Genomic DNA, 16,912 nt, shown 5'->3' with positions numbered 1-16,912 from the left:
TGAAAAGCTACGTATTTTTATTCGGAGGAAAGCTTTAGAAAATGGAAACCTCTCCCACAACAACTTCATTAGAATAGCTTTCTCCCTAAAGGTCCATCTGTGTTATTTTCCTTTTGCCAAATATATCCTCTGTGAAACAAGGTGGTGGTAGCATCATGCTATGGGCATACAGCATGTTTATTTCCCATCTTAAGTTCTGTAGGACTCAATGAATAGCTTGTGTAAATGGGGGATGGTTTACATAAAGTATATTGGATCAATTCCTTTTCTAAATGTCAAATAAATCCAATGAAGCTACCATGAAAAACAAAGTTTTTAACACCTTATGAGATTACCTAGACTTGATTTCCTGTGGTTTTGAAATAACTGACAAACAGCATGTGTATGTTTAACCAAGCTGAGTATTACGTGCACAGTTGAACATGTCAATGTTGAATCTTAATGCTTTTTGCTCCTAATTTCTCCCTGAGTTTTTTCTTCTTTGCCTTCGCTTGGCTGCGCCATAGTTAACACTTATTAAATTAACAGTCATCCGGTGATCAAACGACAACAACCCTCCTCCATCGAGCCGTCAGAGTGACGGCGGAGGTCTTCTCAGCATCTGGTGAGTTTGTTGCAGATAAACACAGAGAACCTGCTAATTATGGTTTTTACAATTCTGGGAGGAATTGCTCATCTAAGCCGTACGGTTTGGATTTGTTTCAATGACAAAGAAAGACACAATGCTGGATTCAACATGCCCGGTTTCCTCTGCAGCTTCCCAAACTGTCATTTATCTTCTCACCTATGTGGATTGGGTCTGGTAAAATGGAGGAACGGCAGAGACGGAGGGAGTTACGGGAGAGGCAGTTGGGGGGGATGAGAATGAAGGATTACATAAAGAAGAAGCTGCACTTGACGGTAACTGGTTGAGATTAGTGCCTAAGGGGTACAGCAGTGGCTGTGATTTTGATACTGCGCCCCCAGCTAAACGCTGAAGGCCGCCTTGCCTAGAGGAGTCTGCCTTCACCCACAGGCAGTCAAAGATTGTTTTTTTTTTTGTTTTTTTTTTTACTGGCATCTTTTCCCTTTCTTCTTTCCTCCTCCTCCTTCTCCTCCGCTCCACAGACACCTGTCATCTCTAATGTCAAAACTTCTCTCAGAGAGGAAAAGACAATGCAAAGAATAAACAAAAGAAACATGTTTTTTAAAGGCACACTCTGCATACAGATCTAAGGTGTTTAGGCCCAGGCTTCCCTTGCAGCAGCCTGGGTTGAACCTATTCAAAGCTGCATAAAGCAGCTTGGTTTAAGTTATTACTGGAGGGTTTTAAGATTAAAGCACCTAGAAAACCCGCGGATAGGTCAGAAGTTAACATGCACTCATTATGGATATTAATGCCAGATTAACTCATTTAAACGATTTTTTTCTTATGTACAAAATGCATCTCTATTCAACCTATGAGAAAGACTTTGCTAATTCTTTAAACATGCACCTATCTCTCTCTAGTGGGTGTGTATGATTTGTTCCTGCAAATTCATAAACACACCAAAATCCCACTGGGAATTGCACCTTACCCTTTCTCTTTTTGTGACTATCAGGAAGTTTTTGCTTTAATTCTATTAGGATATTTATACCTTACTACTTGGCAGAATAATTTCAAAGTATGGCAAGAAAAAGGTTTTTTTGCAGCTCTCATGGTGGTATGGTGGTGGGAGCATGATGCTGTGGGACAGCCAATGGGACTAGTAGGTTCCGACAGTGTGGGTGCATTTTGTACACTATAACTGAAATGAAAATTGTAATAACATTCAGGGTTTCCTTGTTGCTGCTACAGATTTCTTTTAAGAATTTTTATTTATTTTACACAAGGTCACGGTTAGGCATTCAGGTTTGAGATGTGTGAACATAATAAAAAAAGGAAATGATTATTATTTGTTTTTGCAATTGCACATTAAAGAGTAATTTGTAAAAGTTCTGTTATTGTGGTAGCATCGTGCTATGGTTCTTTTTGAATACAATGCACAAATTTTGTAGAGACCTGATATTTCAATAGCCCATATTTTCAATAGTAAAGAAGCTCTAATGGATTTTCCAGTTAGAACAACAGATTTTTTACCCATGTTTCCACCATCCAGTGCAAGAAATTAGTCTTAAATGAAGTGAAATTGGTCAGCAAGGTACTTAACAGCTTAGTAAGTAAGTCTCGCTTGAACTAACAACTGACACATGTATAGCTCCAATGTAAACAGTCACAAAAGCTAGTTTTTCATCTAAATGTACCCAGAAGGCTTCATGATAGAAAGTCCATTGTCTAAAATTGACTCCATAACACTCACATAAACAAACCAAACTATTCTTTAAGAAAAGTTTATATAATAAAGCTATTTATATGCAGAAATCAAGCGGAGCACTATGGCGATAACCGTACTGCTCCACTTTTGAAAGTAAAATCTGTTGGTCTATTTTTGGCATCAAGACAATTATTCTTATTGCCACATCGTCAGAGAGGACACTGTTTAAAAAAAAAAAAAACGAAAAAAAGTTTGATCGTCAAAAAAGACAAAAAATTAAGTTATTTGACAACAATGTCAAGAAGTTTGGCTGCATGAGTCAAAGGGAGATTTTCAAACCTAACAGCACAGCGCTAAGCATAAAGCATGCTGTTGGTAGGACCATACAGAGCAGCTGGCACTGATACTGGTCTACAAACGTTTATGGATATATTATTTTAGACCTAAAAATAGTGCATCAGTTTGACAACTAACAAGTTAGCTTAATTTGCAGAAGCAGGTCTAAACAAAAGAATGGAAGAGTTGCTATTTTAAAACTTTAGCTAATAGTATGAAATGAAAAAAAGGAGCTGCCTTTATCCAAAAATTATGGATGCATCAGTTCCTTTGATGGGCTACGCAGGCTTTGTGGTCTTTGCATTGATTCCCAAAATCACCGTTAAAATGGTCTCAATCAGCCATTTTGTGTGTTCAGAATGACACAATAACTTGAGTTTGACAAGGTATTGTCACTAGATGTGTGTTAGAAATGTTAAAAGAGGGTTACCAGACCTCTTCTATTTACAAAGAACAGGAAGTCGCTTCAATCAGCCTGATTAGACAATCAAATGAAATTGTCATTTCATTAAAAAAAGCTATGTTTGGCTGTTAGTCAAAGGTCTGGAATCAGGCAATGTTAAATGGTTTCTGTAATTTTTTGTGATATTTTCCTTGTTTTTCCCCTCCACAAAGACAACACAAATGGTAAAATCTAATTTGAGCTCATTTGGGCTTAGGAAAATGTATTTTTTATTAAATCTACTGTGAATGACCTTTCCCACCTTGAACAGACGCAGCTGCCTGAAGAGCACGAAGCGCTGAACCGATCCTGGTGTGAAATGGCCCTCATTGTCCATGTAGTTAAGAGGAAATGTGAGATGATGTGACAGTGGCAGCCGTGCCAGGAGGTGTTGTTGCAACCAATGGGGGGCAGAGGACACCACAGAGAGTAATGGCTGCTACAAGCCATCAGCCTCGCTGCGCTAGAAACATGCCGCCACATTTCATCTGGCCTGCTTTCTCTCTCTTTTAATTCCTTCTGTTTGTTTGTTTGTTTGTTTGTCGACCTTCCCATGTCAGCTGACCTTCCGCCGTCCGAGACCTTGATGCAGAAAGGGGAAGAGAAAAAAAACAGAAGCCGGAATAAGCAAGGCCTTTTTTTGCTCAGAGGTAACATACAGACCCCCCCGCTCCTCTTCACCGCTACCCTTAAGACAAATTTACTCAAAGAACATGTGTGTGTTCTCACCGTCCGAGGCTGTCTGCCCACCATTGCCAAGGAAGTGTCATGGTGTCGTGACAACTTCAGCAACTGTGGCGCGATGCGTGACCCTCGACCAGGCAGAAGGGGGGCCGCGCTGAATCCCCCACCCACACTGGATCCTGACAGATGTCACATACCTCCTCCATGGGCGCCTTCTGTTTCCTGTTCACCTTTCTCCATCCTGCAGCGTTAGGGCTCCTGTCTTCAACTCGTCATAGTGTACACAAACAAATAGGAAAACAAACAGACAAAGGAGGGCAGAAAAAAGTACCTAAACAGTAGAGGCGCAATGATCAGAGATAACATTATGACCACCCACCCATTATGACTCCAGTAGAACCCTGGAGAAATGCTGTTTCATGTATCATCAGAGGTGGAGACTCAAGTTAAACTCAAGTCATCAATTTATTGACTTTAGACTTAACAAAATGTTCAGATCAGACACTTGTGACTTAGTTTGGGCTTTTATACCAATGACTCGAGACTTGAATGGGACTCAAAGACCAAGATATTTTACCTTAAATCTAAAGTTTAAAACATTTATTTTAAAAGGGTGCACCATGAAGTCCTTTCAGTCACCTCATATTAACTAATGCAGACTGTCTCTGTTTCTTTCCACTTTCTGTATACATGAAGCAAAGCCAAATAAATTAAGCAGATAAAAAAAAAAAAAACATAAATATCCTCTGCAGATGGATTTCTTTTAGGTAAAGAAACTACATATTGAAGAGAAAATATGTAAAACATGCAAAAATGAGATCACAGATTGAGATGGAAATTTGAAGTTGGTATGTAGGGATTTCATTTGATTTTAGCTAAAATTGTCTTATTTGCAGATGTTTCATCACTTTTGGGGAACACTGGAAATAATATAATCAATGTATCATTCAATATTGTTAAAAATGTCTCTAAAGGAATTGATATTTGAAGTTTTAAACTTGGAATTTGACTTGATATTTGACTCTGGGATAAAGACTTGAGGCTAGCCTAATTAGGATTGGTTCCACCTAAGCTGACCACTGCAGACATGATCCAACCTGAATGAGCTGACGAATGGTAAAAAAATTCCCAGTGTTTCGCAACTTGGATCAGAATCTCTCACCTCATTTACAACACACACACTTTGAAGTCATATATCCCTCCCACTAACACGTTAGGAGATGATCAGTGTTATGCTCTCCCCATTTACTGATATGTATTAAGACATATCAGTCATCAGTCCTTATCTTAAGCCTTATTCTTGTTTATCTATTAATTCTTTTTGTTTAAATATGGTCTCCCTTCCTCACCAGTAAAAGAGCATTCTGGGCTTTTTGGCATTCATGTCACCTTCTCTGGGGACGTTTCCTGTTATTTATCAAAGACTTTTCTCCAAGAACAGTTGGTATTTTAGTCTTAGCACACCCCACTCAAAACCTGTTTGCACAGATTTTCCCCATCATCCTTCAGACCACACTTTGACGGAAGCGCTTCAACAAAATGAGATTCTGCCTCGTTACATTGTCTTATGTTGTTATATCAGAGGTGTCGCCATCCCACTCTGTGAATCACAAGTCAAACAAACCCCCCTGCAAAAAAAGCTTTATGATATTAGACTTCCACAAACATTGAGCTGGCTCGCCTCATCCACTCAGAGAGCTTTCCCGGATGGAAATACGTGGACTAAATCTGATCATTCCACTAGATAATGTTCACTTCTCACTCCTAAAACACAGACTTCAGTGTGTGTGTTTGTCGGGGGGGGGGGGAGGATAGGGTGATCCTATGACTAACCCATCAATCATTGCAATGTTTCACTCAAGTGATGGATATTCTAATTTCCCTTTTATATACAGGTGCGCAGGGATGGATGGCTGACGATTAATGGACGAGCGGGGCTGCTTCCACAAAACAAAAGAAGATGAAGGGAGGTCTGCTGCATGTCGGCGCCGGCTGTGGAGCTGCATTTTCTTCTGCTTGGAGTACGATGCCTCCTATTTGGAGGAGAAGATGATTCTGTAAACACCTGAAGACAAGGTGTACATCCTGAGGTGACAAAGGTGTTGCTAACACAACAATCATCTCCTCGCTGCAGGGACCTCCAGCAGGTTCTACAGTTTACTCTGCGACAGCCCCCGACACCCTCACCTCTCCTCGCTTTCGCACAACCTGTTTCACACTTTTCTTATTGCTGTCATTTTAACAATTACTAACTAACTTTTACATGTTGCAGAGTTTTAAATGTGTGTGTTTTTTTAGCATTTCTTTGAACATTGTTTGTTAGGTTGATGGTTTCTCTGCAGTGGCAATAAAGCCATTTTTCTCTTGATGTTGCAGACCCGAGTGTCCTAAGCTTTTACTTTTACACATTTAGTGTTGATACCTAAAAGCAATGTTGCAAATTGATATGAGGAAGAATGTGTTCTGCTCAGATGAGACGTGACCTGAACTGTTTGATCTTCAAGAAAATAACAGAGTTGTAAAACGTTGCACCTCAGTCTCAGCACAGTCTCTGTACTTTTAAACATGGTAGTGGCGGTATCATTCTGGAATTCTAGAATAAAACCTTTTTGAAATTCATGGCTTGGTTGGAGCATCTTCCAATCAAATAACAAACTTACGCCGTAAAGTTTTTTCGAGTTTTCTCAACTTTTGCCTTCTTTTGTTGACTTTGCTTAAAGTTCACAAGGTCAGACAAGAGTTCTTCCAACATCGGAGTCTGGTCAGTTTGAAGCGGTTCAGACTTGTTCAGGTTATGCACACATGAAATTTCCTATGGTTTCCAACTTCATTCGAAAAACTAATGAAAAGTTGATATTCTTTGTTGTGCAGTTTAGAGAATGTTAGTTTGGACTTTGAGAAATTTGCTGGCCAGACAAGTTTCTGTAGGTTCTAAATAGAATGGTTTATTTTTGTGTTGGTTTAATTTGAAAAATTTAATCCATCCATCTATTTTCCTTCACACTTATCCCAACAAGGGGTGCTGGTGTCTATCTCCAGCTGTCAATGGGCGAGAGGCGGGGTTCACTCTGGACAGGCCACAAGTCTATAGCAGGAAAACTTTTAGAAAATCAACATTTACTAGTAATTATTTTTACAGTGTAAACATCTAGCTAGAACTACAATGGAATGGTTTATATCAAAGCATACTGATGTATCAGCACTGCAAAAACGATCTCAAAATGAGTAAAAATGTCTTAAATTAAGTGTATTTACCCTTAATTTGAGCAGGTAAATAAGATGATTTGCCAATGGAATGAGTATTTTTACTCTTAAAATAAGCTATCTAGATATTATGCACTTGAAATAAGATAATACGATTGTTTTTTTCTTGTTTAAAGTGTAAATTGTCTTGTTCCATTGGCAAAGTGTCTCACTTCAATCCTTAATTCAAGAGAAAATGCACCGATTTTAAGAAAAAATTACTTATTTAGATTTTATTTTTTTTGCAGTGAGAATGTCCTTGTTAAAGTGCAGACTGAAGTACAACACAGAAGCTGTGGAAAGATTTAAGAATCAACCTTAAATTATATAATATTTTTTGCTCTGACTCAACAACCTTTAAAGGAAAATGGGCAAAATATGTCTGTAGATGTGCAAAACTGGTAGAGGCACAGAGCAGATGATGAGTGGCTAGTTCTACATAGCAGTTACTTAAGGGGCAAAATGTACACACATGCCTCACTTTTTAAATTTCTGTTGATAAAACACCCATTTTTTTATTTGCACCTTATCAAATCTAAATGAAATATAATTAAATTTATGGTCACAAGGAGACAAAAGGTGGTAAATCTTGATGACTACGGTGACTTTTCGACAGCAGTCTGTCCTAACTTCAGTGAAAGCATTTTTTTCGTGGTGGATCTTCTGTTTAACTCCAAAGAAAGATGCTAAAGCTTAAAAGATTTAGCTTCCTTAATTGCCCAGCAACTGATGAAAAGCAGTTAAAAAACAAGCATGCTAGAAAAGAAAGAAATTAGAAGCTCTGGAAATAAAAAAAGGACAGAAGAAAATGTATAATTTGAAGCGGTGTTCATTTTTTAACAAGCCCTGGAGTTTCATTTGGAGCAGATATGCATGGCTGAATATATTTTCACTGGAATATAGAAAAAAAAAATCATTTGCATTCATTTTACCAGTTCAACTGATTTAATTATACTATTTTCGCTGACTTCACTCATCTTGAGACTTTTGTTTTTGGACATCAGCTGCAGAAGAATTCCCCAGCGATCTTCCCGTTTATCCCGCTCTCTCTTTTCATTCTTAGCTGACATTGAACACGTACCTCCATAAACTATCCGGTGCTTAAGACTTTTTCCAAAGACTTAACAATCCTGGCTGAGATCTCTCTGTCTGCCGCAGCCCCACTCCCTCTATCTCACTTTACCTCTCGCTTTTCATCCCTCCCTCGCTGTCCTCCTGGCCATCTGTCATGTTATGTTTATGGGCCCTTTTGCTTTTGTGTCCTGATGACCACTGTCACAGAGAGCTCCCCATTACCGATGCGGCCTGATGAACGATGTTACCCAAACGCGCTGCTGACACCCTTGTGTCCTTGGCCGCAGAGACATCGCCTCCATAGCAAACTGAGGCCGGTAAAGAATGAGGACAGAAGGGGACCTGAGGGAGCTGGACTGAGGACCTGTCCGTCATCCTGCTGACAGAATACTCATATTTCCTCCTCTGTTCCTTCCACCATTTTTCTTCAGCTTTATCCAGCCAATTGAAGGCAGCCTTGGTCAGCATGGTGACAATGTTGTCATCAATCCTGAGATGGTGAATGGTGTCCTTGCCTTTCACCCAAATATGTATCTACGTCTGCACAGAAGAGGCACTGCAGGGTCCCCCTTCAGAAGTCATTAACAATTTTAACATTTAACAAGGCTACAAAATGTAGACTTTTTGAACACCAGGTACAACAAATAGTGTGATTTTGCCTCATCCCTATTTTATTGCTGCTAGAATGAAAACCCTATGACATATGTGGCTGCTGTAAGGTAGAATTATTGCTATTGTTGCTGAATACTTAGCAACTGTATAGATTAAGTCTTAATATCCAAATTAAATAAATCAACTGATTGGACATCAGTTTCAAAACACAAGAACAGGGAAATATGTATAAGATGAGCTGAAAGGTCTTCATTTAAAATGTGTGCATCAGCTTTATCCCCTCCAGTTTTATGCTTTTGTTTTGCTTATGAAAATTATAGAAATTGCAAACGGCCCCTAGAAAATAAATTGGTATCAAAAATCCCAATGAAAGTGAAAAACAACCTTTGTTGAAGAGCGTTTCACCATATTCCTTGAACCATCATATAAATCAAGAACTCCATGTTGAAATACATGGGTCAGAATATATGATGGTCACAGAATGTTGTGTAACCATATAATACAAGGGAACAGAATAGATTAGATTGAAAGTTCTTATATCAATGAAAAAGAAAAACATGACAAAAAACTGGCGGTACCAAAAAAACAAAACAAAACAAAAATGGATGATTCACGAAAAGATTTGAGATTCAGACTTAGATGTCACCAGATTAAAAAAGAAAGCCTAGGTAAATAAAAAGTGTTAGGATAATTTCATTATTTAATGTCAAAAAGCTATGCAAACCATTATGATGCTTTTTAAAAAAGTAATGACCCCCTAATCCTACTAAGTGGCTGTGCCACCATTGGCAGCAACAGCTGCAAACAAGCTCTAACTGGAAATTAGTATTTTCAATTCAATCCAATTCAGTTTATTTATATAGCGCCAATTCAAAACACGTCATCTCAAGGCACTTTACAGTTCATCAGATCATACAGTCAAATTGATTCAAAGTTTTTTATCTAAGTAAAACCAGCCGATTGCATCGACTCATTGACTCCAAGGTAATCCTTAAATTTGTCACAATTTTCCATTGTCTCTCCTCTATGTTTATTTGTCTGAATTCAGCTGCTTTGGGAAGTTTGTAAGGATCAGCAGCATTTTTAATTTCACACCAAAACATCCCAATATGAGTTAAATCTGGCTTTTGACAAGGCTGCACAACACATAATTTAGTTTTCAACAATTCGTATGCGAATCTGCTGATGAGCAACAGATCACAGTTTGAAGGTCACAAAGGATGGATGGAGGTTCCCCTTTGGGATTCTTTCGTTGAGAGCAGAACTACTGGATCCATAATGTGAACTGATCCATATTCTGAGACAGCAAACAATTTCCAGTGCATTAAACTAAAGCTTTTTTTCATTTTCTTCTTGAAACTGCATTTAGTTTGATACCAGATACAATGAGAAAACTGCCAAATGGTACTGATTTTGTCTCTCCATTCTCTGTAAACTCTTAGGTAGAATAATGTTGCTTTAACATAATGACAGGGTTGAATGTGCATTGTTTGGCCAGCAGTGGTTTTCAGCTTGAACTCATGGATGCCATCTTTGGCCATTCTAAAGAATCACAGACATTACAAACTGAGCCAGTTGAGGATTGCAGTGTTAGAGATGAACAGTCTCTAAGTTACTTTTCAACCTCCTGGATGAGTCGTTGTGCTCTTAGATTTATTTTGGTAGACTGGACTCATGTAAAGGTTCACTACTTTTGTATTTTTTTCTAAATTCACGAGTGATGTTTCATACTGTAGTTTGCTGGAGTCCAAAACCCTTAAGCAATGGGATTTCTAATAGCCTTGAAACTCTTTCTAGACTGCCAGATGTTAAAGACATTTTATGGCATAAAATATCTTACTTTTTGAGACCTGTTCACCTAGTTAGTTTTGCAAAATCTGTATTTACATAATTTATTGAATCTATGAATCTGCAGATCTTATGGGCTGGTTAAAACAAATTTAGCTTCTCAAACGCACAGTAATAAATGGAATTGGAGTTTTAGAACTGTTTGCATCTTTATTAAAGATCCTTGCTATGAACATTTGTGTAAAAGAACTGAGACTTGCAAAGAGGAAGTCCAAGAGTAGACGCTCTTGAGATCAACCTCTTGAGCTCCATCGGTTCGAGGATTTTTAGGGCGATGTGCAATAAAACGGATATTTAACAGGAAGTTTTACTCTTACAGCTGTGTAACATAATGTGAGCAATCTGTTGGACAAAATAAAAACCTCATTTAATCAGTGCGTCCCACTTCTCCACCCTCCCCTCACCTCCCCCCCACACTCTTTCTGTCTCTCTGCGAACATCTTTACTGGCCGCTAAAGCTGCTGATGAATTCTTAAGCAGATCACACTGATAATTGTATTTCATAACTGTCAGTTGTGCGAAGGCTGCCACTGTGCCCAGGAGCTATTTGTGTCTCCACAAACCTCCCCATTCCTCCTCCCCCACCCCTTCTCTGCCCAACCCTCCCCAATCACCGGGGACGGGCCTACTGTCTCCAGCCCCGAATTACTCAATCAGGAGGACACATTTACAGATGACACCTTTATTACAATTAATCAGGGGAACTTGATTAAGAAAGTTATTCCTCCCCCTTCACTGAGACTCACACAAGTGGCGCTGCCGCATATTGTAATTTATGTCCCACTGAGCTCTCGCGCCGCTGATGGACAGAAGAGACGACAGACTGCCAGCCATACTGAGACACGTGGGGATGTTTGTGTGCAACCTGCACGCAGTCGGGCACATCCAGACGCACAAGCACGCAGCCGCAAACAAACGCATCCCTGTCTCTTTCTGTCATGCATGACTCAGGATTTGCAAAACAATGAATAAATAGATTTTAAAAAATGGTTTAATAAATGACTTTAATTGGATGTGGAGATGTGCTTGCAAAAATAGGCATGAATATTCTTCTTCTTTTCTTCTTTTAACACACACACACAGACCCACAAACACACGCATACGTCGTCCTGAATGAAGCCATCTCCTTACCTTTACTCACAGCTCCTGGGTCTGCTGTGGCTAATTAGTTGAGTGGGGTTTTAGATTTGGTAATTAGGCAGGGGTAGGAGTGATGGGGGCTCGGGGAGTTGGGGAGCCGGGAAGGGGTCTTGACTGACTTGCAGGGGAAAGAAACTGGACTGTCTAGATGCTGGCAGCAGCAGGCAGCAAAGCCTGTGTCCCCGAGGCGCCAGGGAGGTAGACTACAGTGCCACACTAGGAGGGTGATGTCTTTGTTAGGTGACACATATAAAAGCGAGGAGGAAATGTGGGAATAAAAGCAGAAAAAGAAGGAATCTTTTTTTAAAACTTCCCTACAACTTAAAAAAAAATCAGAACAAAGCAGTAACTTTGTACTGAGAATTTCAGAACTACAGAAATCTGATGTACTCCAGCCAAGAGATCTGAACAGCCTCTTGCTACAGGAGGACTAACCTTTGTAACTGCTCCCTGTGAACAATACAAACTGATGCTAATTGTCACAATGGAGCAAAAGAAAAATGCTGCTGTTTCAGCTGTTATAGAAAACAGACTATTTTCGGATCGTTGTCAGCACACAGCAGCACCTAAGGTACAACAAGAGTGCTACAGTGCTCTGCTCTCTGAGTTCTTTTACATTTTCCTCAAACCAAAAGCAGTAACTATATAATTTATTGGGATTTAAGACCAATACATATTAATAAATTAGTCAAGCATGGCTTTTAATATGTCTAATAGAATAAAATCAGAAACATGTGGGATTGTTTTATAGTTATCTCCCTTGATTTATTACTTAATAACCATCTCTTGCTGATTTTACAGTTGCAAGTGTTTTAAGTGTTTCAGCTAGCTAAGCACACCTGCAGACTTTGTCATGTTTCTTTTCAGATTGGAAAGAAAATTAATCATATATATAGAGAAAAAAAAGCATTCCCCTATCATGATGCCACCACCACCATGTCTCAACCTGCGGAAGTCTTCAGGATGACACGCAGTTTTAAATGTCTGCCACGAAAAAAAGGTTTTTCAGCTAAACAGGAAAATCTGTTTTGAATGCTTACTATCCATCCTGTTAGTTTGTGTGAGATCATGTTATACAGCATTTGTAGCTTTGCCATACTTGATTTTACATTTTTAAAGGGTGGATTGGACACTGCTCTGTGAGATATTGAAAGCATGGGAACTCTTTTATAACCCAATCTTGCATTTAACTCTCTCCACAACTGTTTGTTCTCTCAGGTTCTTTTACAAACCATTGGATATATCGAAAGATATCAGAAAATAGAAGGCTTAATATAAAACACTTTTAAAACTCTGATTTGTTTAAATAATTTGCAAACTATGAATCGTTTTCCTTTCAATTCTGTAATATTTTATAAAACAAATCACACAAAATACATTAAGGTTTTTAATCACAGTATTTCACAATCTGAAAAAGATGAGAAGATATAAATACTTAAGCAAGACCCTTTGGTCATTTGACACTATAAGTATAGTAAAAGTGTGTTTATCTTAAAATTCCACTTTTTTTCTTGAAGACTTGTAATTACAGCTTTTGTTTCTGCTTTTTTAGTAACTCTGATTGTCTTTATTTTTGACAGAAACAAATTAACTTGTTTTCTTGTGCTACGCTTTGACTGCAGTGAATTTAACCAAATGTCACTGTCTGTTCATTATCTGAAAATGATCCATATTTTCTTATAATAGGAATAAATTTCCCCACCTGTTTCTCCCTCACATGACAGTCGACAATAACATCTTAAGGAAGACCCTCTCTATCTCTAATGTCTTGTTTATGCTTGGCGGCTCCACGCCAATTCGGTGTGATGCCAGTTAGCAGACCAACACTGCAACACAATCCAATTAAATAAAGAGTGTTGTCTCTTCAGGATGCTGTGTGTTCTCTAATTGGGGCTGCGACTGCTCACTAATCAGTGGAGGTACAGGTAGGCCCCAGGAGGATGCCCAGACGAGGCCTCTCCTGCTAATTGCTGAAGACGCAGAGCTTGGCCTCCTCCTTTGCAGTCCAGCTCTTGGATGTGGGCTGAACTCGTCCAAACATCTGTGTGCATCATCACCTCTGTCACCTCTCCGAGCGGCTGGCGTGTAGGAGCTTGCTTTTGTGTTCTAACACCTGAACAAACAGGAGTGTTGCAGAGGAACCTGTTGTATGCTTTCAGAGTGATTCCCAGTGTTTCCATTACAGCTTTAATTACAGTCTTAAGTCTCTAGATTAATTATAATTTTGTCTCAAAAGTTGCTTTAAACCTGCTTTGCTCTTTCGTAAAAGAAACGGTTTTTCATGGCAAAAATCGCTAGTCGTTGAGTAAATTCTGTCTACTCTGTCCTTTTTGAACTATTCCAAAATCAGGTAAAAAAACAGCAAATAGTAGATATTAACAGTGGAAGTTTGTTTCCCTGTCCTAACATCTATACAGTCCTCCTTAAAAGGATTAGTTTTCTAAGTTTTATGTTGTAGAAAAAGAATTGGTAAAAGTATTTCTTCTGTCCAATTTTTTTCTTGTATATTCATACCATTTATTTTTATTCTCCAGGCATGTGAGTATTTAAAATATCTGAACTTTCAGATAAAATCTGTTTGCTGGCATAAATTATATACATTAAGTATGATGTTATTACAGTTACTTAGTGTTAATGTAGCCTTTTTACTGAATACTTTTTTACTTTGACTTGAGAAATTTCTTGGATGACTACTTTTTACTTTTACTTGAGTTAATAAAAATCTCAAAGTAGTGCTACTATTACTTGAGTACAAATTGTGGGTACATTTGCTCACAGCGCTGGTGCAGTACAGTCAAAGAAGGAGATTCCTGGAGGATGCAGCTCTATTTATGCCCAATGTGTTCATTTTGAAATGAGAGCAAATTTCATTAGGATTGCCCAGACATGCATGATTCAAGTGAAATACTACTTTGTGCGTGATTTAAATGGAGTAGCCTTATAACATTGCTAAAAGCTAAAAAGCCTGGGTTTGCATTATACATACCCTTTCCTGCAAAATGCTTTGCACATTTCTTCTGAACGTGTTTTCTTACAGTATATCAATGATGATATGATTTATTTCTTTCTACCCTATTTAAGATTTAAATAAACATTATCAAGCTAACAGCTAATCCAAGAGAAGCCCAAGACCAAAGCATGTTTGCAGATTTCTAAAATAGTGACAATTTAATGAATGTAGTAGTCATGTAAGAAAAATGTTTAATGTCCCATTCATATGCATTTGCTGATTATTTACACAGAAGAAATTTAGTATTTGTGCCAAAACTATAAACTATTTTAATAAAAGTCATTTTTTAGATGTCTTTAGGGTCTTTATAAGGAAAGAAAAAACAAAATAGAGAAATAAATATATAATATAAATCTGTCCATCCGTGGTCTCATCCCATCCCATCCTGTCAGGGTGAACTGGTGGCGTCTCCCGGGGTCTCATTCAATTCTTGAACTCTTAGATGTTTTTTTTTTTTTTTTTTTTACACTTTTTACATAAAGACAGCTATTCTGACTTGATATGACACTGGAAGATCATCAGTGCCACTTCACCTTCTACCTTTAGGAAACAGGAAGTGATGCAGTTGCTGTCCCATTTCAACCTTTGCCCCTCTTAGATTTCACTTCAGCATCCACGAACAATTAATCTTGATTAAAAACGGCCAAATAAAAACACCAAAGGAGTTTCATAAAACAGGTAGGACATTTGCACAAATCAAATACAGCAAATTGTTCCTCCTGTTCCTTAACCTTACCTGTAAGCAGAATTCTCTCTGCAGTTGTGTTTTTAAACACACGAGAATCCATCTTGCCCTGCTCCTGCTTGAGATTACTTTAACATAATGGGTTGAACAATTATGTTAAAGTATTTTGGTTTAAGGTGGAACATATAGCTATTAAGAAAAGAACACCTACCACCTGCTGAGCCCACATGAACAAAAATAAAGATGGCTCCACAGAAGAAGGTATGTGTTGCTGCTGCTTCCACATTTGTTTGGTCAGAATCCAAATTTCATCTTTCAAAGGGGAACAGCAAGAGTGTAAAAGCATAAGTTGGTGTGGTTTCTCATGGCGTCTGCTGGCATTTCATTTGTCCCTATGGTAGGCGGGTCCTAGGCTTCGCTTTGCCCAATCAGCTCGAAAGGCTCTGCTGAATGTAACTCCTTTCTCCAAACAGATTCAACAGGAGCGGTGCCAGATTAATAAGAACTAAACCTGAGTGACAACATCAGTCTGCTTTGCCAGGTTACCTGTCCTTCCAGGTTATTATAGGACAGAAATACACATGGATAATGCTAGTCACACTGGGACTACAGCTTTCCTGAAAAGTGTTACAAAAAAACCCAAATTACACAAATACTGTATACATGTGGAAACATATAAAAGTGCTTATATTTACATGTGTCACATACACTACACCTGTAGCAATAGTTCAGTTTTGTTCATTTTGTTCATCAAAGGATTGTGGGATTATTTACGCTCCTCTTTAGCACCAATAAGGGACTTTGTAAGTTCCCTATGCTAAAGGACCTATGAGAGGAAGCATACAGACTCCTTTTCCTACCTCCTCCCTAGCTGCCTCCACTATTCAAACAGCACTTATGGCAAACGCTGACACATATCCAGTAAATAATTCTTTACTTTTTTGATGTATCAGAATGAGCATTTGGCCTATCAAGGAATGTCTGAGTGTCCATTTCAATTTTGTGACTCTCTCCACCAGAAAACCAAAATGGCTCCGTCCTGAGTGTTACAGCTTTTTTTTTCTCTCCCCGTACAGTCTCTGTGAACATGGCAGCTTTGGCATGCTGGGGTCACACCTGTAACGTGTTTCACACTGAGTCGTATTTTTGAGCAGCCACCTGGATGAGGAAATAACGTGATCACAGAGCATGGAGACTACAGGGCCTTCCTGCCAAGAAGGAACAGGTGTTTGTTTTCGGCAAAACACATTAACACTACACAGACTGCTCTGACATTCAAAGTCTAACGTCACTATATAGGGCTTAGCTTTAAAAAGTCTAATCAAATTAGATGTTTAAAAGCCTTCATTAGACTAAAAGTAAGAATTGTTTTGTTTCTTGATTAACAGCTTGTGAATAACCTTAATTGAATACTATTTACGTCATGTTTCTTTTGTCTAAAGAAAAAGGACAAAAAAGAAAAAAGAAATGTGTCAGGGGGCATTTTACAAAACATTCACCTTAAGTGAATTATTTTCTCCCACCATTTGAGAGAGAAAATAACATTTTCCAGTCCAACTACTGCT

Source organism: Cyprinodon tularosa, unplaced genomic scaffold, assembly GCF_016077235.1.
Source record: "Cyprinodon tularosa strain WSP-4 unplaced genomic scaffold, ASM1607723v1 ctg107, whole genome shotgun sequence".
Taxonomy (NCBI): domain Eukaryota; kingdom Metazoa; phylum Chordata; class Actinopteri; order Cyprinodontiformes; family Cyprinodontidae; genus Cyprinodon; species Cyprinodon tularosa.
This window is presented reverse-complemented; position numbering follows the sequence as displayed.